We start from the raw sequence: 23232 nt of genomic DNA on the forward strand, positions 1-23232 counted from the left end.
CTATAGAAGGAGGTGCCGTTACAGATGGACTGAAGTCCCACCAATAAGGATGCAGAGAGGATTTAAATATTGGAGGCTGACCAGGGCATTAACAATTGGTTTGGCACTGAGGAAGGTACAATTACCGAAATGCATTTGCCACATTAAACCTTAATTTTGTTAAACAATCCCGCTTGTGCTCCGTGTGTTTGAAGTTGCTGGCGAGGCGAAAAGGAGTCACCTACCTGACGGAGGCACCCGCTGCTGTGTTCGACTGCCGGTGGACTGGTGTTGTGGAATATATATATATATATATGTATGTATGTATATATATATCAAATGTTAAGTACATTATAGATATACTTATATATATTGCTCTCTTTTTACAACCGCATGCTTGTCATTGCCATCTAATGTAATGGATAGTATAGACTTTCTAATGAAAATTCATGGTGTTCCCCAGATGAATGAATACCATATGCTGTGCACAGCAGGAAGTAAAACTCCTGACCTAGTCAGTGTGACTGCTCTCCCACTGTGCAGCTCCACCACTAGCTGGTGCCCCCTGAACTCAGTTTCAAGGTGTTCAAGGCCCTCCTCCACCCGCAGGCTCCTGCCTGCAGCTCATCCCTGGTGGTCCAGTGGGAAAGCACTCTGCTTTTCTGCTGCTCTGCCTCTCTTGCCTCTTTTCCTGTTATACCCTTTTTCCTCTTTCCTTCAATCTGCCCTTCTGTCACGCTTCTCCTTTCCACCTCTCACTCTTTCCTCCGTTTTCCTTCATTTTCACATTTCACTCTTTCCTTTGTTTTCCCCCACTGCTGCTGTCCCCGTGGCCCCTCCCCCTCAAGTGTGTCCTTTCCGCCTTCCAGCTGACCCGCCCTCCCCAATCCCTACTTAATGGGGGGGCGTGTGTGGCAAGAAGAGCAAGACCACTGACCTGGTCAGTGTGACTGCACTCCCCATGTGCAGCTCCACCACTTAGTGCGGCCCCCTGAGGCTCTGTAGCAGGGTGTTCAAGGCCCTCCACCTGCAGGTTCCTGCCTGCGCCTCATCCCTGATGGTCCAGTGGTATAGCACTCTGATCTTCTGCAGCTCTGCCTCTCTTGCCTTTTTCCTTTTGTGCCCCTTTTCCTCTTTCCTTCATTCTGCCCTTCTGTCACCTTTCTCCTTTCCACTTCTTATTCTTTCCTTCATTTTCACTTTTCACACTTTTCTTCATTTCCCCCGCTGCTGCCTCTGCAGCCTCTCCCCCCTCCAGTGTGTCTTTCCTGCTCACAGCTTACCCGCCCTCCCCCCAGTATTTACTTAATGGCGGCCGCTGGGTGGCAAGAAAAGCAAGATCACTGACCAGGTCAGTGTGATTGCTCTCCCCCCGCGCAGCTCCACCACTACGTGCTGCCCCCTTAACCCAGTTGCAGAGTGTTTGAGGCCCTCCCCCACCTGCAGACTCCTGCCTGCGCCTCATCCCTGGTGATGCAGTGGGACCCCCTCCAGCCTCTGCTACACTGGGCTGGAAGGAGGACCCAGGTTACCTCCTCTGGTGATATTCTTGATCTTTCAGCGCCGGGACACCCCCGACGGGGGTAGCTGCGCGCTTTATAAGCTTCTTAAATAAATAATAATAAATAACCTGGTCAGTGTGACCTGATCTCACCCCACACAGCTCTACCACTAAGTGCTGTCCACTGAGCTCTGTTGCAGGGTGTTAGAGGCCCTCCTCGACCCACAGGCTCCTTCCTGCGCCTCATCCCTGGTGTTCCAGTGGGAGAGCACACTGCTCTTCTACTGCTGTGCCTCTCTTGCCTCTTTCCATTTGTGCCCCTTTTCCTCGTTTATTTGTTCTGCCATTCTATCACGTTTCTCCTTTTCATTTCTCACTCTTTCCTTTGTTTTCGCTTTTCACTCCTTCCTTCATTTCCCCCGCTGCTGCTACCCCACACCCCCTCTTCCCTCCAGTGTGTTCTTTCTGCCTCCCAGCTGACCCGCCCTCCCCCGATCCCTAATTAATGGCAGCCGCATCAGGGACCCTCATCTTCCGATGATCTCAACCCCAGATGCAACAACAACTGCCAGTTCTTGATGCTGACCAACACCCATGGGCCTTTCTCCTGTCTATGCTGCCGTCACACCTTCACTCACCTCCATACTCCAGCAGCATCTCCCAGCCTACTGGACATCACCGCTCACAAACCACTCAACTGCATCCTCCTCAACGTATGTTTCTTACACAAGCGTGCCATAGAAATCTGGGACCTCCTCAACACCTACTTGCCTGATGTTGCTTTCCTCACGGAAACCTGGACCAACGCCAACTCTGTACCCGAGATGGCCACCACCATTCCCAATCGATACAAGATCTTGTGCAAGGACTGCCCCATCCGTCCAGGAGGAGGCATCGCGTCGTTCACAAACGTACCCTCCTCATGAACACACTCCCGGACGACACAACGAAATTCACGAAGCTCCTTTACTTCCAGATCCAGAGCAACCCCAAAACGATTCTTTGCAGAACCCTCATCTACAGGCTGCCTGGCCCCTGCGCTTCCTTTACTGACACAATCACCGCAATCACCGAGCTCATCACACTCCCACTCCCTCGCATCCACAGACTACATCCTACTCAGAGACCTAAACTTCCACCTGTATAATCACGACAACTCAAACACCTCCTCCCTCCTAGAGAACCTCGCCAACATAAGACTGAAACAACTAGTCACCTGCCCCACGCACACAGCGGGACACACGCTTGACCCTATCTTCACCAGAAGAAACAGCGTCTCTTTCAGCCACGAAACTCCTCTGCACAGATCACCACTGCATCCACTTCTCTTTAAAAAAAAACACTGTACACAAGAACGCCCACCGCCTCCCATGCAGAAGTTGAAACAAAGTCACTAAAGACCAGCTCACCTCCGCCCTCGTCAGCATTGCACCACCTTCTACGTCGGATGCAAAACCCTGCAGCACGCAACCTGGATCACGAACTGCGCTGACACAATTTCGGCCCCCTCTAGAAAGCCACCGGGAGACACATCAAGAAAGCAAGCTCGTTCACCCCTGCACTCCAAGAATTCAGACGCTCCTGCATATGACTCGAAAAGACATGGAGAAATAACCAAACCCCTTAAACATGCGCAGCCTACAAAGCAGCCACCACCGCACACCACCAACTCATCAAATCCACAAGGAAGAAATCCCTCCAAGACAGAATCCTCACCAACGCACACAACACCAAAGAGCTCTTCTCCTTCATCAAGGAATTCACCAAACCCTGCAGCGAAACAACAGACATCCCACCCCCAGGACCTCTACAACAGACTCAGCACCTTCTACCACCACAAGATTAAGATGATCGACGACAACTTCGACTACCAAGACCACCTCACTGCTCCAGCTCCCGCTCATGCGACGCCACCCAACAGACCCTGCTCTAATGGATTCCGCTCACGAAAGAAAACTCATTGAAGACCATGAAAAGCATCAACTCCAGAGCACCCTCAGACCCCTGCCCACACATCTTCCACAGAGCGCCTCTGCCCTAGCACCCGTACTACGTCGGACAATCAACTGCTCCTTCGAGACTGCCACCTTGTCCGACAACTGGAAACACGCCAAAGTCAACCCCCTACTGGAGAAACCCTCTGTTGACCCGATGGACCTCAACAACTTTAGGCCCATCTCCCTGCTTCCATTACCAGCCAAGGTCATTGAACTGGTGGTCAATACCCAGCTAGCAAACTTCATCGAAGCTAACAACATCCTGGACATCTCCTAATCGGGATTCCGAAGCAACCACATCACCGAGACTGCGCTACTTGCCGCCACTGACAACATATGCTCTCTCCTCGACTGGAACGAATGGCAGCCCTCATCTTCCTGGACCTTTCGGCTGCATTCAACAGCATCTACCACCACACCCTACCCACCAGACTCCATGACACCGGCATCCGCAGCAGGGCCCTGAACTTAATACGCTCCTTCCTCACTGGCAGAACTCAGCGGGTCAGTCTCCATCCCTACCGCTTGAAATTACAGAGACCAACTGTGGAGTGCCCCAGAGCTCCTCACTCAGCCTCACCCTCTTCAACTGTTACGTGGAACCCCTCGCAACCACTCTCAAGAACCAAAGTCTCAACATCGTCTCTTACGCAGACAACACCCACCTGATCCTCTCCCTCACCAACTAACCCTACGTTACCAAACATAACTTCCAAGAAGGGATGAAAGCAGTCACCACCTGGATGAAAAACAGCTGCCTGAAACTCAACTCGGAAAAGACATAAGTCCTCATCCTTGACTCCAACCTCTGCCCATCGAATGCCTCCTGGTTCCCCTCTGCCATCGGAAATCCCCCACCTTGACGGACCACGCACAAAACCTCAGCATCATACTAGACTCCTTGCTCACAATGAACCGCCAGATCAACGACATATCCTCGACCTGCTTCAACACCCTTCGCATGCTTTGAAATACTTTCAGATGATTCCCAACCGAATCCAGAAAAACTGTTACACACTCACTCATCAGCAGCAGACTGGACTATGGCAATGCTCTCTAAGGAGGAACCAACAAGAAACTCCTTCGCAAAACTCCAGACTGTCCAGGACTACGCAACCAGACTGATCCTCGACATCCCCCTTCGCAGTCACATCACCCAACACCTCTGTGGTCTCAACTGGCTTCCAGTTGAAAGAATAATAACCTTCAAACTCCTCACCCACGCATACAAGACCCTTCACAACACTGGCCCCGTATACCTGAACATCTGCCTCTCCTTCCAACCACCCAAAAGACAACTCCAATCAACCCAGCTCTATCTGGCCCCGTCCCACTTATCAACAAGACCAGAACGGGAGGTAAGTCCTTCTCCTACCTCATGGCCAAAGCCTGGAACACCCTCCCCCGCCAGCAAACATCCACATTGGCCCAGTTCAGGAAGTACTTGAAGACCTGGCTCTTCGGATGACTCCAGCCCTCAACGGAGCACCCCCTCCCCTCCGGCACCTTGAGACCCTCACAGGTGAGTAGTTGTGCTTTGCCAACCCTGATTGATTGATTGAAATTATATTTAGCTCAGTAAACTATATATGGTAAATTTAAATTATTTTTGTTTCTTATTAGTTGGGCTAGATTGACCAAATTCTCATGCAATGCAGTGCTGCAGCCAAAAATGCTGCTCTGTGTTGCTTGTGAAGGAGAGAGTAGGAGAGTGCCGTATCCATAGAGATATGACTCTCTCCTTCCCTCTCGTGAGTGCTGGTGCAGAATTTTGCTGCCCAGTTCCACGCTCACGGCTTTGCGCCATAGTGCAAGAGTGGGTTCATGAGTCTAGTACAGGTTTTGTTCTGGAAGGGTACCCTTCCAGTACGAAATACTATGCTTAGACTACATTTAAAACCTTTCCTACTTTTTATATATTCTGTACAGTGCAGCACACATGCAAAGTCAGAGAAAAAGGAGGAATGAAAACATTTCTCTTTTTAAGGCCTGTTTTCAAATGGTGTTATTTTTTTATGCAAAACTCTTTCTCCAATTTTTGGTAGATAGAATTTTGTGTCAAAAACCATGGGTGGCTGCATGGGAACGCTCATGTACCACCGATGGAACACCCCTTTGGCGCTAGGAAATGCAAACCAGCCCTCAGTGCTGCTTTGAGTTACTTCTCGGCCACTTTCCAGCACAAAACTATTTAAATAAAAAAACATTAGGAGCTGGATCTGAAAGAAACACGTTAGTTATAGATTCGTTACCTTGAAATTAACCCCAGGCGTTAGACTGGATCTGGAAAGTTTTTCGTCAGGAGTACCTCTGCGCGTCGGAAGGTGGCGTTGGTCAGCTCCGCGTTCATCGTTGGAGTTGTGTCGCTGGGATGACATTGCGGCAGCAACTTAGACGCCACACTTGCACACTGATGTCAGTTCTGTCTTTTTCCGCAACTGCCAGCGCAAATCCCAGAAAAACGGTACCTCCAGTCACTTTTTGACTGACTTTTTTCTCGACTTTTGTCAACTTCTTGTATGAGTCTTCGACTCCTGGTGCATGAGGGATGCCCGGTTTTAAGGCATGCGGATCCTGTAACCGACTGATGTCGGTGACGGATCCGCAACACCCGTGCCTCTTTTGCCTGGAGCGCTACCCCAAGTTGTGCTCCGACTGCCGGTCAATGGCGCCGAAAGCTTTGCGGGAGCAGTTCCAAAAGCTGCTCCTCGCCGATCGAGGTCGCGGTGCCCCGACCATTTGTCCAAGTCTTCGGGGTCGGGTACGTCAAAGCATAAGAAGAAGTTGAAGAAGCATCGTCGCTCTTCGACTCCTCCTCGTCGGTCGGCTGATCCGACGAGGGATGCGGGTGATGCCCCTCCCGCGGCTCCGCGTGCGGAGCCCGAAGAGTTGACTCCGCGTTTCCATCCCTTTCCCCGACGCAGAGCGACTCCTGCCCAGCTTTGTACATTCTACGAGGCGATGCATGTCATCTTTGGGCAGGCAGACCCACCGGCGTGCCTTCGGGCCGTGCGTAACTGATTGGTGGGCCTAGGCCTTCTCTGCCGATGGCTCCAGCTCTGGCGTAGGAGGCCCCCCTTGGATCTAGGCCTGGATCCGGATCGGCGCCGCTTCCTCTGGCACCATTGCCGCATTTGTCGCCCGTTGCCCCCCTGGCCGGCGTTGACTCTGGCCTCCATCCCGACGTGGAGCCGGACCAAAATCGCCCAGCGCCGGTTCAGGCTCCGAGAGGGGTATTTGTAACCCTGTTCACTCCTGGGGTCCCCTTTTAGTCAGATTGGCACTCAGAGGATGAGGAGGAGGACTGGGAGACCCTTTAGCTGATCAGGTAGATTCTGAACAGGACTGAAGAGAGGAACTGGGGGATGCCAGTGGTCTGGGCACTTCCCCAGACCTTGGCATGTTGTCTCCTCCTACCGTAGCTATGGAGGAGGGAGCTTCGTATGCAGTGGTGTTGCATAGGGCAGCCGAGGCTCTCAACCTCAAACTCCCTACCGTGGCAGTCAGGACTAACCTCCTGACAGAGGTGCTTCAGCCGGCGGCGAGCTCTTCAGAGCCATTGATTCCGTTCAACGAGGCCCTTACTGACATCCTTTTGGGCACTTGGTCCAGACCCAACACGGGGTCTCCCGTGGATAGATTGATTGCCCGAGGCCACCGCCCGGACCCGGGCGACCCCACTTTCCTTTCCCAAGACCCCACCCCTGAGAGCTTGGTGGTCCAAGCCTCTACTTCCAAAAGCGCTTTCCCTACCGCACCGCCGGAAAGGGAATCCAAGAAGCTGGATCATCTTGGAAAGAAGACTTTCTCTTCCTTCAGCTTGGGACTGCGGTCGGTAAACACCGCATGTCTATTGGGCCGTTATTCCCACTCTGTGTGGCACTCGGTTGCGCAGGTGGTGCCTCAGTGCCCGGAGGAGGCTGGACAGTGCTCTCCAGGATGTTGCCGCCGGGAGGGATGCAGCCAAGTTTGCTATCCATTGTGTACTGGATACTGCCAACTCTCTGGGTAGAATGATTTCTACTTCGGTAGCTCTTAGACGCTACGCCTGGACGAGTTCCACTGGCTTTTCCGGGGATGTCCAGAATACACTCATGGACATGCCCTTTGATGGCCGTCGCCTTGTCGGTGACAAAGCGGACAATGCTTTAGAGCATTTCAAGGACTCACGAGCCACGGCCAAGTCCTTGGGCCTCTCTAGCCGCCCTGCGCAGTCTGCTTTTTGCCCCTTTTGTGGCTACGGAAGGGATGCCCCGCTACATCCCGTCCAGGGTCACAGGCCGCAGCAAGTTACCCAACATTCGCGCTGCTGGGGACGTGGGAACAACTGCTGTGGTTCTGGGGGCCAGCGGGTGGGCCAGTCCACTACCCCCCCGCCCCTCTGCAGCAGCTTCCAAACCTTCCTAGTCCAACATTTCAGGCCCATCAAACGCCAGTGGGTGGCAGGATTTGCCATCACCTCCCCCACTGGTGCACCACCATGTTGGACAGGTGGGTTTTGCAGATAGTCCTGAAGGGGCTACTCCCTCCCCTTCGAGGCTACCGCTCCAGCCATGCCACTGCAATACCACCGTATGTCGGAGGATCACCTGGCCCTTCTCCAGCAGGAAGTTACGACTCTCTTGGCCAAGGGAGCCATTGAGCGCGTTACTGTCCCAGAAGTAGGTTGTGGTTGTAATTCCCACTGCTACTGGTCCCCAAGAAGGACAAGGGCCTGCGTCCTATCTTGGATCTCAGGTACATCAACCGCTTCCTCCAGAAGGAGAAGTTCAAGTTGTTGACACTTGCTCAGGTCTTGTGTGCCCTTGACCTGCAAGACTGGATGGTAGCGTTGGACTTGTAGGACACCTATTTTCACATCCCCGTCCTGCCTGCCCACCGGCGTAACCTGAGGTTCAAGGTAGGCCGCAAGCATTTTCAGTTCACCGTGCTCCCCTTTGGCCTTACCAGTGCTCCTCGGGTTTCCACGAAAGTGATGGCTGTGGTCGTTGCTCATCTGCGTAAATCAGGGGTTTCAGTCTTCCCCTATCTCGACGACTGGTTGTGGAAGGCGGACTCGCCCCAGGCAGTCGTCTCCCACCTCCAGACTACGGCCGACCTCCTGCATTCGCTGGGGTTCTCCATCAATGTGCCGAAGTCACACCTGAGTCCCTCTCAGAAGCTCCTCTACATCGGAGTGGTTCTGGACACGACGTGGTTTCAGGTCTATCCTCCCGAACAGCGAGTCCGGGATATTTGGGCTACGATTCCGATCTTTCAGCCCTTATTCCGAATTTTGGTCAGACTGACCCTGAGGGCCTCATGCATCCTGCTGGTAGATCATGACAGGTGGCATATGCAAGCTCTGCAGTGGAACCTGAAGTTCCAGTGAGTGCAGCATCAGGGGAATCTGTCCAACTGCTTTCAGATCTCGGAGGGCACTGCTCGACAACTGCAGTGGTGGCTCCGGAACCAGGATTGGAACAATGGCAGATTCCTCTCCCTTCCCCAACCAGTACACACAGTGGTGACAGATCAATCCCTTCTGGGATGGGGTGGCCACATGGGGGAGGCGGAGATCAGAGGCCTCTGGTCCCCGGCAGAGTCTGGGCTCCATATCAACCTTTTGGAACTCTGGGCAATTTGTCTTCCACTGAAGGCATTCCTTCCCTCTGTCCGGGGAAGAGTAGTGCCGGTGTTCACGGACAACACCACCGCCATGTGGTACTGCAACAAACAAGGCAGGGTGAGGTCGTGGACCTATGTCAAGAGGCCCTCCACCTCTCGACATGGCTGGACATCAGCACTATCAAGGGCTATCTCTCGGCCATCTCTGCCTTCCTTCGGCTTCCAGATCAGCCTTCCCTTTTCAAGTCCCCGGTTGTAAATTGTTTCTTGAGAGACATTACTCATCTCTTTCCTCCTATTCCCTTTGTTATGCCTCAGTGGGACTTGAACGTGGTTTTAACTTATTTAATGTGTGCTCCCTTAGAGCTGCTTCACAACTGTCCTTTGAGGCTTTTAACTCTTAAAACTGCATTCCTGGTGAGCATCACCTCTGCCAGTCGAGTGAGTGAGCTCCAGGCGCTTTCTTTTACTGTCTGTGCATCCTGACAATGTTGTCCTCAAGACTTGTCCATCCTTCTTGCCCAAGGTTTTCCCTGCCTTTCACATCGAGCAGACCATCACTTTGCCCACCTTCTTTACGCCGCCGCATCTTTTGAAAGAGGAAGAGCGGCTGCACCGTCTGGACCCAAAACGGGTGCTTTCCTTTTATCTGGATCGCACCAAACAGTTCCGGGTGGATGACCAGCTCAAGAGGACTATCTCCCGATGGGTCGTCTTGTGTATGAAAACATGCTACTCTCTTGCAAAGAAGGAGCCTCCAGTGGGGCTGCGCGCCCATTCCCACAGGAATCTGTCAGGCGGCTACGTGGGCATCGCTGCACATGTTCACCATATCTGGACAGTCTAGTCAGGAGAGACGGCTTATTTGGCCATTCTGTTCTCCAGGATTTTCTGATGTGAACTTGGTTCTCAGACCCACCTCCGGGTTGGCATTGCTGGGGTATCTATTCTAAGGTAAGGAATCTAGAACTAACGTGTTTTTTTCAGATGAACAAGTTACTTACCTTTGGTAACGATATATCTGTAAGAAACATTAGTTAGTCATAGATTCCTTACCGCCCCACCCATCCTCCCCGTTCTGCGAACTGATTTCTAGGGTTAAGGTTATCCTTACAGGACCCTAGTTTTGTGTACCAGTGGTCAGTGTGTTGCATGGCTCTGCGTTTCTGGCGCGGAAAGTCGTGTACAGAACTGATGTCAGCACGTGAGGGCGGCGTCTAAGTAGCTGCCGCAACATGATCTCGGCAACACGATGCCAACGATGAACGCGGAGCTGACCAACGCCACCTTCCGATGCACAGAAGTACTGCTGACAAAAAACTTTCCGACCCAGTCTGACGCTTGGGGGAAATTCTAAGGTAAGTAATCTAAAACTAACTAATGTGTATTATAGATATATCGTTATGTTATGTTATGTTAAATTTATTTGTAAAGCGCAGATAACACCATTAGGTTTCTTGGCGCTGTGCTGGAGAACGGTGAGAAGGGTGTGAGGCGGAATCTAAAGGTATGAGCTAGTGAAAAGGAAGGTTTTGAGGAGTGATCTGAAACCAGAATATGAAGGTGCAAGTCTGAGAGAAAGTGGGAGGGAGTTCCAGAGGGATGGGGCCAGAAGAGAAAACCTAAGGCCCCCGTATTTTTTCCTCTTGAACCTGGGAACAGATAAAAGGGCCATTTGGGATGAGCGTAGATTGCGGGACGGAGTATAAAGATGAAGGAGGGAAGAGATAAAGGAGGGACCCTGACCGGAGAGGGACTTGGAAATAATACAGCCTAGCTTAAATTTACAGCGGGCGGATACCGGCAGCCAGTGAAGACTCTTTAGAAGTGGACGGACGTGCTGATCTTTCGGCTGGTGGTAAATCAAGCGAGCGGCTTGATTTTGGATCAGCTGGAGTCTTTTCAGTTGGTACTCAGGAATGCCAACATACAATGCGTTAGCGTAATCGAGTCGGCTGATCACTAACGCCAGGAGCGCTAACGTGAGCGCTTCGGTAGTAAGTAGGCTGGAGATTTTTCGGAGTTTCCTGAGTTGGAAATGGCTGGCGGACACCACTGCGCTGATCTGGGGGGTCATAGAGAGGTCATTACTAATAATGACGCCCAGACTTTTAGCAGAGTTGACTGGAGAGGGAGGGCTTCCAAGACTGGCCGGCCAGATGGAAGGCTGCCAAGGGTTGGAAGCTCCCCCGACAAGAATCAATTCAGTCTTGTCGGGGTTAAGCTTCAGATGGTTTGAGCTCATCCAGTTACTGATGAAGCAGAGTGTATTTTGAAAGGTGGAAATAGAATCCTCGGAGGAGTCGATATTAAAAATCAACTGAATATCGTCCGCGTAGTTGAACGCGGTAACGCTCAACCCGCGAAGGGCACGGAGTAACGGGGCTAAGTACAAATTAAAAAGGAGAGGGGATAATGAGGAACCCTGGGGGACACCACAGGTCAGCTCAACCTGGGTGGCAGAAAACTGGGACAGCCTGACAGCTTGTTGTCATTCCGTCAGGAAAGACTGAACCCAGTCCAGGGCGGTCCCATGGATACTGGCCTCTCCGACACGGTCGACCAGGATACCATGGTCGACCGTGTCGAAGGCGGCCGATAAATCCAAAAGGACAAGGGCTTGTCGAGTGTTAACATCAGCCCCTCTGCGCAGTTCGTCTATCACGGAGAGAATGACAGCCTCCGTGGAGTGCGCAGGTCTGAACCCTGCCTGCTTAGAGTCTAAAACACATGAGTCCTCAATAAAGGAGCTAAGTGTTTGAGTAACGTGTGATTCCAAGACTTTACTGAGGAAGGGAAGGAGGGATATAGGGCGGTAGTTGCTCAAAATGGAAGGATCTGCCAAAGGTTTTTTTAGAATGGCTACCACCTCGGCCTGTTTGAAAGAACAAGGAACTTCCCCTGTAGCCAGAGAGTTGTTTATGAGGGCCAGGGGGAGTTCAGGGCAGGAGGTGAAGGCTGCTCGAAGGACCGAGGGAGGGCAGCAATCACGAGGGGAGCCAGAGGAGATTTTATGCAGAAGTGAGGAAAAATTAACTGTCGAGATGGGGGGGGATCAAGGTAAGAGTGTGAGGATTAAAGTATTTAGAAGGCTCAATAATCAGGGGGGGACAGACGGAGTTTGGGCAGCAATGCTAGATTTGATTTTAACTATTTTTTCTATGAAGAATTCGTTCAAGGAATCACACAGGTGTTGGGAGGGAAGGGGCCCTAATGTGAGTCTAGCTGGGTTGGATAGTTCCTCTACAATTGAAAATATGTCCTTTGATTTATTTGTAGAGTCCATGATTTTATTCGAAAAATAGGTGGATTTGGCCAGGGCTATGGCTGTTTTATATTTTTTGAGCAAAGAGGAAAATACCTCCTTAGTCTCAAGGGAGTACCCCCGGCGCCATCGCCGTTCTGCTTGGCGGAGGCCTAATTTTAAAGCTCTCAGGTCCTCGGTGAACCATCTTTGAGCGTCATGACAACGTCTGGCTCTAACTAATTTTAAGGGAGCTACTACGTCGGCAGCAGAGGTAAGCCAACGAGTAAGATTTAATGTCTGGGCGTTGATAGAGACAGGTGGATCAGAGATGGGAGGGACTGAGGAACTAAGGATTGAACTGAAAGCATTTAGGTCTGACCTATTCCAGTTGCGGGCCAGGAAATTGTTTTCTCAAGGCTTGATGGTAGGCCTGGGTATCCCCAGCGTAAAAGTAATTAAAAAATGATCTGACCAAAGGCATGGCAGGACGAGGGGGGCAGATATATCCAGGCAGGATGTCCAAACCTGGTCTAAGGTGTGCCCTTTTATGTGCGTGGGCGAATGAATATGCTGTATGCAATTCAAACCTGACATGAGGTCTGAAAAGGCCAGTGAGCTAGGGGATTCGTGGGTGTCCGATGGCCAATAGTTAAAATCTCCCAGAACCAAAACGTTGCAATTGTTAATGGTAAGCTGAGAGATGAGATCACCGAACTGGGCAGGAAAATTGGGCATAGGTTGAGGGGGGCGATAGATCAGTGCACATATAAGAGAGGACCCTGGCTGTTCCAGTCTAAGTACCAAGCAATCTATCAAGGGGATGCTGGTAGTAGGCACTATGGACAAACGAGTCGGGTGCTTAATAACAGCGGCGACCCCCCCTCCGGCCTTGCCAGAGGCACGGTTGGCTTGTAGTATATAGTATCCGGGGGGGATGGCAGCCAAGATATCGGGAGAAGAATCATCTGTTAACCAGGTCTCGGTCAGGAATAAGATGTCCGGTTGCTCTGACTCCAACAGATAAAAAATATCTAGTTGGTGACTGACCAAAGACCGGGTATTGAGGTAAGACACAGATAGAGAAGGGTGGGAGGGTATTGCCGATAAGTGGGTACCGGGTCTGGGTTCCACAACCTGGGGCCTGAGAATAGAACAAGGCGTTATTATTTCAGGAAAAGAATTACGGGTGGTGAGCAAGCCTAATGAAACCAGCCTGGGAACGGACTCGGGTGGGGGAAGTGCAGGATTGTGACATAACATAAGGGAGGAGCGGGAATACATAAGGAGAGGGACAGAATAACGCGCCCCTTGCCCCGGTCGGCCGCGGACGGGCGCAGACGGGCTTAACTCAGGCGCAACTCCGGCGCGCCTACGACGCGCCCGCTGCGCTCGTCCGCTGCGCTGACACATGGGGGCCGTTGAAATAGGAGGATGGCGAGGGGGGTGTGGCGAGGATCTATCTCGCAGCCAACCCGTTCCAAGATGGCGCCCGCGGCCGCTGGGGAGCCCGCGAGTTGGTCAACCCACAGCAGGCGGCCAGGCTTCCACGCGGGTGGCGGTCCGCTCAGGAAGTGAGTGTCCCCGCTAGTAGTCAGCGGGAGAAGGTAAGGAAGTTTAAAAATTTGGGTCGCTACTTGTGATCAGCAGGACCAGGATCAAGTTAAAAAAACAGCTCGTAATCAGCAGGAATTCTAATAATAAAAGCAAGTAGTGGCAGCGCTCCAGCTATTGCGCGTCAGCCCCCTGCCACAGGGCTGCTTGCAATCACTAGGGATGAGAAGGGAGGTCCTAAAATAGGAGGATGGCGAGGGGGGTGTGGCGAGGATCTATCTCGCAGCCAACCCGTTCCAAGATGGCGCCCGCGGCCGCTGGGGAGCCCGCGAGTTGGTCAACCCACAGCAGGCGGCCAGGCTTCCACGCGGGTGGCGGTCCGCTCAGGAAGTGAGTGTCCCCGCTAGTAGTCAGCGGGAGAAGGTAAGGAAGTTTAAAAATTTGGGTCGCTACTTGTGATCAGCAGGACCAGGATCAAGTTAAAAAAACAGCTCGTAATCAGCAGGAATTGTAATAATAAAAGCAAGTAGTGGCAGCGCTCCAGCTATTGCGCGTCAGCCCCCTGCCACAGGGCTGCTTGCAATCACTAGGGATGAGAAGGGAGGTCCTAAAATAGGAGGATGGCGAGGGGGGTGTGGCGAGGATCTATCTCGCAGCCAACCCGTTCCAAGATGGCGCCCGCGGCCGCTGGGGAGCCCGTGAGTCGGTCAACCCACAGCAGGCGGCCAGGCTTCCACGCGGGTGGCGGTCCGCTCAGGAAGTGAGTGTCCCCGCTAGTAGTCAGCGGGAGAAGGTAAGGAAGTTTAAAAATTCGGGTCGCTACTTGTGATCAGCAGGACCAGGATCAAGTTAAAAAAACAGCTCGTAATCAGCAGGAATAGTAATAATAAAAGCAAGTAGGGGCAGCGCTCCAGCTATTGCGCGTCAGCCCCCTGCCACAGGGCTGCTTGCAATCACTAGGGATGAGAAGGGAGGTCCTAAAATAGGAGGATGGCGAGGGGGGTGTGGCGAGGATCTATCTCGCAGCCAACCCGTTCCAAGATGGCGCCCGCGGCCGCTGGGGAGCCCGTGAGTCGGTCAACCCACAGCAGGCGGCCAGGCTTCCACGCGGGTGGCGGTCCGCTCAGGAAGTGAGTGTCCCCGCTAGTAGTCAGCGGGAGAAGGTAAGGAAGTTTAAAAATTCGGGTCGCTACTTGTGATCAGCAGGACCAGGATCAAGTTAAAAAAACAGCTCGTAATCAGCAGGAATAGTAATAATAAAAGCAAGTAGTGGCAGCGCTCCAGCTATTGCGCGTCAGCCCCCTGCCACAGGGCTGCTTGCAATCACTAGGGATGAGAAGGGAGGTCCTAAAATAGGAGGATGGCGAGGGGGGTGTGGCGAGGATCTATCTCGCAGCCAACCCGTTCCAAGATGGCGCCCGCGGCCGCTGGGGAGCCCGTGAGTCGGTCAACCCACAGCAGGCGGCCAGGCTTCCACGCGGGTGGCGGTCTGCTCAGGAAGTGAGTGTCCCCGCTAGTAGTCAGCGGGAGAAGGTAAGGAAGTTTAAAAATTCGGGTCGCTACTTGTGATCAGCAGGACCAGGATCAAGTTAAAAAAACAGCTCGTAATCAGCAGGAATAGTAATAATAAAAGCAAGTAGTGGCAGCGCTCCAGCTATTGCGCGTCAGCCCCCTGCCACAGGGCTGCTTGCAATCGTTATCGAAGGTAAGTAACTTGTATTTTACGTTGCTTTTGTGATGGAAATCCAGCGTAATACGTTGATAAATCTACCCCTTCATGTTATTTCACCACCTCAATATAACGTCGCTTTAACCTTTGTGTTTTTACAGTGAATAAATACACACATTAATAATAAAAAGCTTACTTGAGAAGTTGTGGCATATTTAGTGACTCTCAGTACACCAGCATACAAAACAATGATCACCAACTCACACATTCTCTTGTGTAAATGGTCCAGAAAAAATACAGTTGTACATTTAAACGTCTTCTTTTCACAGGTATTTTTGTTTGTGCTCAAAGCCCACCTCCTGGGTATTCCATAATTTTGGCAGTGTTCCTTACCTATTCCCATTCTGCCTTTAGTCAGAAGTACATCTCTAATTGTGTCAGTGGTAGGAATGTGCCCTGCACAATTTTGTGAAAATCCCATAAGGTTGCAGGTATGTGGATGTTCTTCATGTTTTTCAAGGCATCTCTGCTCAGGAATATAACATATCCTTCCTAAGTAATTAGATTTGCTCAAACTAAAAAGCCTGTTATATTGTGTGTCAATAAATCCCGATTTGAGAGTACACTGGTACTGTGAGCCCTTTGCCCAACTAATTCCTACTTGCGCATGTGACTTTGGGATTCAGGCACTCTATACTGTATGTTTTCCTCTCTACCCTTTCTCTCAAACATCACTGTCCTGTTGATCACCCCTATTTCTGATTATATTACTTAATCTCTCTCTTATTTTTGGCTTTCGCTCTTTCAGTTTTCGCTTTTCTTGTGCTCCTTTCTCCCTTGTTCATTCACCCTCAAAAGTTTCACCTAGTCTGGCTCATGCTTTAACAGTTTTTCTGCCTTTTTCTCATCTTTCCTCCTGTCACCCTCTTTTTTCCAGTTTCATTTTAATTTCCATTTGTATTTATTATGTATTCTGTTCTCTTTTTTCTTTGTCTACGGATGGTATATTTTCACAATGACAATATTCTGTATTTAAAGTCTTTTGGCATTTTATGTCTACATTTTGTATTCAGTGCTCCGCTGTCCTTTTAGAGGAGGTTTTTGTGCTTTAAAAGTCTCCATGTAAACTCCCTCTTTCTATTCTTATAATGCCTCCTGTTAGTGTTTCTTTCGCCCTAACTCTTTATTTCTCTGTTACTTTCTATAACTTCACTCTTCCTCTGTTACCCTCCATTAGGACCCGGTTTGCTTGTATGCTGCCTTCTCTATCTTGCCTTGTACATCCTTAATCAGTGCACACTTTCTTTGCTCACTATTCTATCTTGATTTCTTCACGTTTCTTTTTAGTAATTTAATAACAATTTTCCTCAAAGAGCTTCAGATAAAGACAATCTGTGAGAAGGTGGGGCAAGTGACTAAACTTAACCAAATTACTTTTACTTTAATTTTCTGTAGGGGACTGAAGCCCAGTAAAGAGAGTACGCTAGTGATGCGTACATACTTAAGGGCTCAGCAGACAATAGAAGTCTAGTCTAATATGACTGTCTCCTGCAGTGTACAGGGCTTGCCTTGGTCGCCGGCAGTAGTATAGGTTGATTACTACTCATCATCATGTATTTTTGACAGTGGCCACGCTCATTTGGTCCATATCTGTTTTTGATTAGATCTGTCTTTTATTGTTTTGATAAGATCATCTTCTTTTGATGCTTTGTAGGATAATTATAATTTGTGAATCCAGGCTTATAAAATGATACTATAATGAAATCATAAGCATATAAAATGATAAGCTAGGATTTTGGATCGAGGTATATAAAATAATACTGTGATAAAATCAAAAATTTACAATATGATCAGACGTGTAGGCGGGTTGCTAAGAAGTGGGTGTAGGTTGAAAGTACTACAAGTATACTGTGGGCGTGCCGAGTATGTTCACAGAGGATATAAGCAAATAGGCCGCAGACTGCATGGTTTAGAAAGTCCTGCTTTTCTGAAGAAAAAAACTCTGCATTAAGACAACTTTGACAATGTCTTGCTGTAGCGTAGATGCAGACCCCTAGGAGAAACTATGACAGCAATGCTGAAGGAAGCCGTAATGCCTCAAACGCCAATGCAGATCTCGATGCTAATAAGGAGAATTGTGCACCAACACCACAGGAAGATACCGCTGCAGAGAATTCTGCAGCTTTGCTAAACAAAAAGTCCAAGACCGGTGCTGCTGAAGAGTCAACAGTGGACGTCGCTAAACTGATACAAAATACTGGAGATGCTACAGACGGCAGAGAGAGACCTGAGCCAAGTGAAGATGATGACGAGGGCATTGACCTGCGCAAGCCAAAACCTGAGGACTATAGTGACAGTACAAAGATGGATTCCAGCAAAAAATCTGTAAATAACTCTGAGAAGTTGCTGGATGATCAAGAAGAAAGATGTGAAGTCGGAAAGTGAAAAGTAAGTACAAGTCATTATTTTTTCAGCAAACTCCTGGGTCATTTAAGCGAGTGATGAAAGGAGGGTAATTATGAGGAAGGTTGAGGTTGAAAACAACGTTTTTCTTTTTATCAGCAAAAGTGAGGAAGAGTAGCCACAGGGGACAAAGCCGCCAGCATGGCTATGGAAGTTACAAACCTGGCGCTACGTTTTTCATGTCTCTGCTGCTCAAGACAAAAAAAGACTTTCTATAATGCATAAAAACTGCAGCTATGAAGTGCTTAGACGCAATTTTACAACTTTGTTGTCGGGGTAATTTGTGTTTGGATCAGTATGGCACTCTTCAGACCGTGATGGCGGCTTAAAGGGTGGGTGGAATAAAGATTTTGAAGGTTGTAAAGTTGATGATCCAATTCAATTGAATCATGACTTATCAAGAAAGTTTGATATGAAAACTCTGTTACAAGCTTGCCCCTATAAATTATGGAAGCTTGGGATCGGTCTACAGTATGAAAGAAATGTTAGTACCCTCTGAATATTTTAAGATGATTGTGAATTTTTTTAAGTTAATTAAAAGAGTACAGACCCCATCAGAGAATGTGGAAAGCATGTATGAGGAGGGTGACAAGGACATACATCTCATAATGAAACAACTTCTGAGGAGGAAGAATTATCGACAATATTTAAGATCAAGGATCTTTGTTGGAGTTTAAAACCAAGGAACTTGCACTATATTAGTGCACAGTAAATGAAAAAATGCCAATGTTAGTGGCTGATACTATTACGTATGTTTTTTTTTGTGTTGCAGGGAAGTCTTTTTTTACTACTTGGTGGAGATTGGGGTTTGCCCCGCCGTGAAATGCCTCTAAGACGCTTTCATTTTCAGATCAGCGCAAAGATGCCGTACCTCAAACTGGCGATTTGTCCGACTGCTGTGTGCCGTAATAAGCGATGTAAAATAGTTGACAAGATCGAAAAATGCTGAGGCAGAAACTGAAAGGCTTTTACAACGTTGAAAGAAACAAAATCTTCTTGGACCCCGACTATGTGCTTGAAGTCTGTATCAACGAAAATAATCATGCTGACATTTTGCGCCCAAGCAACTTCTCTGAATAAGAAACAGTATTTTATTTTCATGAATATAATTTCCAATTTGTTCTGTCGAGCCTTCTTGAGGGGTAGTGGGGAAGATGTGAGAAGTCTCATTCCCTTCACAGCTAGTAAAATAAATGTGGTGCTTCTACGTCATGAGTTTTTGAGAGTGGTGTGTGAAATATCATTGTTTTGGTTGTAATTCTCTCTTATATCATTGTACATTCCTGTTTTACTCTTGAGTTTAAATCATACGTTGTTTGATTTATGTATATTAAATAATTTTTTAATGTTGCATAAACGTCTCCTTGTAGTGATTATATAATTAAATTTGTTTTGAATAAAAAGCGAATTAAAAGAGAAAAGGAGCAGAGTGAGGTGTTGTGGTATTTTAGTTCAAGAAGAGCTACGATGCAGAAGCTTTTCAAAAGTTTACTACAACTCCTTGAGACGGTGGTGTAGACGCCTTGAGAGCAAAATCCGCAACAACAACATAAAAAGAACACCCGTACGGGACTGGTTATCAGGCGATGATGCCTACACACTGGGTTCTAGAAAGAGATTTCAAAGATGACATGTTTTAGTCGCAGGATTAAATCATTAATGAAAGCGAATTTGCGGTCCACAAAATCCACGAATTTGTGCTAATTTGCAGATTTTTTATTTTTGCGTGTTCGCGGGGCGCTTTGCGTGTTCGTGGGTTTTTTTTCAGCGCGGCACCCCTGCGAAGTTACCCATGCGGTTGTACATTGGCGCGGCCATCTTGTTTTTACTGTTCGCGTTGCGTATTTCCGTTTCCGGGCGCCAGTTGCATGCTCGCGTTGTGTGCGGGGCGCGATTGTATGTTCGCGTCCGTTTTTGCGTGCTCGCGGGGGAAATATCGCGCGAACTTACCCACGCGGTCCTCATGGGCACGGCCATCTTGTTTTTCATTCATTGCTATGGTTCTGGGCATGCTTTTTCAATCCTCCCCTAATCTTTGCAATCCTTTGTTTCTTTGAACTTTTTTTTAATCTTTTTTACTCATTATCTATCCCTCTATTTTTCTACATCTATATTTTGTGATTTTTTCAACTTTTCATTACTTTAAAAACTACTTTTTTTACCTCTTTTATTTACTTTTTCCCTATTCTTTCCTATTTTTTATTTAACTTTCTTGTCCAGGACCATGGTAAAGGGAGCCGGGAAGAACACCATGGGGAAGGGTCCGTACCCCGTACCCGGGTCCCTTGCGGGCGATTAAGGGGGGAGCAAGTAGTAGCCCGGGAGATCTTTAGCGCGGTGGAGGTGGCCGCACTGATTTTCTATGTCCAGCGCCACCTCCCCAAGACAGTCGCGGCAGGCCCGGAGTCGGGTAGGGCTCCGGGAGCATCGCAAGCTATGGGGGGAGGTTGCCGGGTCATGTTTCGGGAGTCTGGGATCCGGCACACCTACAACCAGGCGACGCACCGGTGGTCCGACGTCCTGGACCGGGAACACGACCTGCTAGGCGTTGAGATCCCTGGGCTTGGTGAGTAGTAGTACCTATTTAATCACTACTCTGTTTTCTCCTGCTCTATGTTATCATATTGCAAATGTTTGTTTTTTCCGAAGAGCAAGAATGCTGCCGATTACATTGCAGGTAAATTATGTTTCAAAATCTTCTGTGGTTGCAGGTGCACTGCTCGCCTGCTCAGTGGCGGTGCTACTATGCTTACTTGTTTTCAATTTTGTGCTCATTTGGCCTCAGTGATTATGTATGAGTGTACTTTACATAACTGCGTAATGCTAGACACTATAGATTACATTGCAGGTAAATTATGTTTCAAAACTTCAAAATCTTCTCTGATTGCAGGTGCTCGCCTGCTCACTGGCGGTGCTACTATGCTTACTTGTTTTCAATTTTGTGCTGATTTGGCCTGGGTGATGATTATGTATCAGTGTACTTTACAGAACTGCGTAATGCTAGACATTAGAGACTCAAGTCCAGTCCTTCCTTTGTACTCCTGCCACTAAGAAGAGATAGTGGTGGTGATCATGACGTACTGTGTCTGTCACTTCGCGTGCTGCGGAGTGCTGCCTGCCAGTCCTAGTAGAACATTTTTGTAGTTGGTTTAGTGAGTTACATAACTTTCCAAGTAGACGGTCCGCGAATCCAGCAATACTATATCCTAGTAGACCACATCAGTTATGGGTCAATAAATTTAGTGCAATTGTTGTCTATTTCCCCGAAATAATTTGTTATTGTTTTTTTTTAAATGTTTGATTTGGTTGACAACAATCATCCATGTTTGTGTCTTTCTTTCATGTTGTACATCAGCTTCCCCCAGGGGCAAGAGGACACAGGAGGAGGTAGCGGCGCTGGCGGAGAAGGAACAACACCAGGAAGGCCAGGATAGGTCCGCCGAGGGCTCCTCTGCTGTCCCCAGTAAGTTTTCTTGTTAATATTAATAATTATACTTCCCTATCTTTTACAGCACCTATTTTTCCCAAACGTTCCTCTTTCTATTTTTTTCCTAAATCTTCTGTGATCTTCTTGTAGACTGTTTCTAAATTCTTATCCTGCCCCTACTATGACTTCCTGTGGTACTACTAGATTATTATTAGTCTGTCTGTGTAGCTAACTAAGCTTGCACAGTTGGCAAAAGGTGTTAAACAAAACTCCTAATCTATTCAGCAATAGCTCTATGCACTGAGTGCAGTCCTCTGGGTTATCCATAATGTCTATTGAAATCTTCTAAATGTTTATGCTTTGACAATTCCCAACAATAAAATGTCAAAGGCCACCAAGAATAAGATACTAGTTTACTTTTTGATTGGATAGGAGGACAATCCATACTACTACTGATGCAGGGACTATTCTGCACAAACAGAACTATGGACAAGAAGTAGGGCATTGGTTATAAATTATAATAGGCGCAGTTAGACTTTCCAGTGTTTCTACATACCTCAGTCATAACAGAAATTGAACCCTCAATGCCCTTACTGACTAGCTAGTGTGTCAGAGTCATTATTTAGCTCCCGAATGCAGTGATGATCCCCAATGCTTATACAACCCAGAACATAAGACTACGGAGTCAGAGTCCCTACCTCTAAGAGCCACGGACTCATGCTTGCAAATAGCAAACTCTTTCTCTCACTTACTCATGACCAAAAACCAGAGTCTATGTAAGTTTTAAAGCTATATTAAAAGTAAAAACATTTATTAAAATCAACTTCATATAAAATAAACGGTGAAGGATTCAAAGCTGAAAAGTGGCAGATTTCACACATTAATTGTGGGAGAGCCCTCGCCTGGTTGGAACTTAGTCTTGCTGGGGTTGAATCGTTGATCACTCCGTCCAACATGATATGATGATGATCTTGCTCTTGTTCTTAGAAGGGAAGCTTCTGTCTGTTATGAGAAAAATCGTGCGTGTTAAAAAGCAAGCATTCAACAGTTGTGCCAAAAAGTGTAGCATCACATGTTATGGCGAAGCATACATAAAAAACACCCTTCCCTGAAGAAAGGGAAAATTGTAGTTTAGACTAGAGTCACAAATTAGTAAATTTATTTATGTAGTACTAGTAACATTTTTTCATTCCTAGACAAAATAGGGAGTGGTGTATATGGCATCTAAAAATATGAAATGTATTTTCTAGGCGGAACATCGGCACAGCCAAATACCAGTGCCGGGGCCAGCGCGGAGGTGGGCACTCCAGGGCCGGATGCGGTGCAAGAGCCATCAGGAACTGCTGTGGGGGATGCCAGGGGAGTGGGAGGCAGTGTAAGCAAAGCTATTATCCGTTACTTATTGAGATTGCAGACTGCAGAGTGGGCTCTCTGCAGGGGTGTATATGTTGTACAGTACAAGTACACTTTACTGTTAAGAAGACTTACAAATTTAGAACTAGGGGGCATATTATCAAGGACCGGTGTTAAAATTATCGCCATTTTATTGGCGGTTTCCTGCCAATAAAATGGCGATATTTCAAACACCGGTCCTTGATAATATGCCCCTAAGTTTTTGTCAACCAGGTAGAAGACATTCACCCTTGACTTCTCATTAGCAATAGCATTAGCGGCGGGAGTTGACAAGTAACCAATGGCCTCCTCTAAATTTGACTTCAACTCAGCTGTGAAAGTTTTATCGAGAAGCCAAGTCAGATAGAGATGAACTTGATGGATGGGATGAATGAAAAG

At 48.5% G+C, this 23232-nt stretch overlaps 1 protein-coding gene across 4 annotated transcripts in view; it reads left to right on the forward strand.

Annotated features, from left to right (window-relative positions):
* The window catches only part of LOC144828970 (kinesin-like protein KIF17), a 1092500-nt gene that overhangs the window by 988087 nt on the left and 81181 nt on the right, over positions 1 to 23232 (forward strand). The window contains exons 11-12 of one of the 4 annotated variants that reach the window (XR_013610565.1): positions 17590 to 17999; positions 18787 to 19162. The exons of the other annotated variants lie outside the window; for them this stretch is intronic. The gene's annotated coding sequence lies outside the window, so the exon portion shown is untranslated. Of the gene's footprint in view, positions 1 to 17589; positions 18000 to 18786; positions 19163 to 23232 lie in introns of those variants that run through there. 4 annotated transcript variants of the gene reach the window in all.

Source organism: Lissotriton helveticus, chromosome 4_1 (assembly GCF_964261635.1).
Source record: "Lissotriton helveticus chromosome 4_1, aLisHel1.1, whole genome shotgun sequence".
Taxonomy (NCBI): Eukaryota; Metazoa; Chordata; class Amphibia; order Caudata; family Salamandridae; genus Lissotriton; species Lissotriton helveticus.